Source organism: Epinephelus fuscoguttatus, linkage group LG22 (assembly GCF_011397635.1).
Source record: "Epinephelus fuscoguttatus linkage group LG22, E.fuscoguttatus.final_Chr_v1".
Classification (NCBI taxonomy): Eukaryota; Metazoa; Chordata; class Actinopteri; order Perciformes; family Serranidae; genus Epinephelus; species Epinephelus fuscoguttatus.
The window spans coordinates 25847643-25849526 of NC_064773.1; positions in this window are offsets into that span (position 1 = coordinate 25847643).

The window sequence follows — 1884 nt, forward strand, 5'->3', positions numbered from 1 at the left end:
GATGAAGCGGATGTACTACCAGGTGGATGGGGAAGTGACCAAGAAGGAAGTTGATGTTCTCTCCTATAGTGCAATGGCCTTTGGGCTGATAGGTGGGTGTTCATTTGTCATCCCTGTGTTTTATTTTGGTAACCATTCGGCCATCTTGCTTCAGATCCCATGCCCTGTTGTGATTCCTTGCCCCGCCCTAATGTGTTTAACCTATGTCTCAATGTGTTTCACCTTTGTCTCATTGTCTCCCTTGTCTTAGTTTATTTAAGTCCCTGTCTTCCCCTTGTTTGTTGCCAGATCATCTCTACCCTCGAGCAAGAGCTCTAGCTTTTCCCCAGTGTTTCCTGTGTGTGTGTTTCTGACCGTTTTTGTGACCATTCTTTTTGCCTGTGTGACTCACTACCCTTTGCCTGATTAAAAACCCTGAACTTTCATCTAAGTCTGTGAGTCTGCTTAGTGAGTCCATCTCCTGTTTGTGCTTGATACCAGGGGTGTCAAACTAATTTTGGTTCATGGGCCACAAACAGACCAATTCGAACTCCAGTGGGCCGCACCAGTTAAACCATTGCATAATAACTTATAAATGACAATAGCTCAATTTTTTCCCCTTTCTTTTAGTTCTGTTCTGTTTATGTTTATCCATTTACAAAACAAATAATGAAAGCCTGAGATGCAGTTTCAACAATATGTCTCAGTTTTTCCACATTCAGTCAGTGTACTACTCATTGTAACTCCTTGTGCATTTTTCCATACACTTTCACTCTTGTGTAGTAATGCTGGCATCACCACACTAAAGTGGAAGCTATTAAGAAAGCAATTACCTTATCCCCGGCTTTACAAACCACTTAGAAATCAAATTTTTTTTGCAGCGCTTTAGCAAGAGGGTTCCATCAATATGGTTTTAAGATAGAAGTCTGTTACAGATTCTTAATTATTTGCAAAATGCTCAAATCTTTAAATGCAACCACAATAGATTTTCATTGTTTTCTCAGTGAACTGTAAGCCTCTAAAACCTGTTATATAAAGTGGGCTACTGACTGTTTCACTTGCTGTGGAAACCTTGCACCTTTTCACCTTCACAACTGCAGCAATATCAGGTGTGCAAAGACATCCAGTGGGCCAGATTGGACCCTTTGGAGGCTGGTGCTGGCCCCCGGGCAGTATGTTTGACTCCCCTGCAACAGACTTACTGTATTAGGGATTTTGGGGTGACAATGCTGCCAACAAAACCACAGAATCAGATAGAGCCTTTAAAGATCCATTGTATCTCGTGATGTTTTACAGCTGCTGTGTCTGACATCCCAAACTGTGACATTCTTTGTATGGCCCTTGGACCTGATGTTATGAAAAACCCCATATTGTTACGTTCAGGCAGTACACAAAGCATACATTCTCACTCAATTGCAATTTGAATGATCAGTATTGATGACTGTATTTGATGTCACTAACTTGCTCTGTATTTCATAGTATTCAAAAACATTTAATGCGACTGAATAAAACAAATCCAGACAACTTTTAAATATTCATAATGTAGGTCAACTTTGTTTTTCAAGCTTTGAGCCGTAAGGTGTTGGCCTGCTCTTGACTTTCCAAATAGGAGCTTGAACAAAGTAAATAAAGGAAAATCTCAAAACAGGGTTCAACATGAATGGCAGTTGTTATCACATGATTTCATACCTAAGTCACGTGATAGTTGTTAATTAATCGTCATGACAACAGAGCAACTTCTGGGCAAGTTTGAGTATTTTTTTTTTTTTTTTAATTACACCTGTAGGCTATCTGAGATTTTAGCCCCAAAGTAGGTTCAACTAAATATGATATTTTGGCAGAAACGTTTTATTTATTTATTCCCCACATATTTCAGTATACATACATGGAAAAAGTTCCACTATA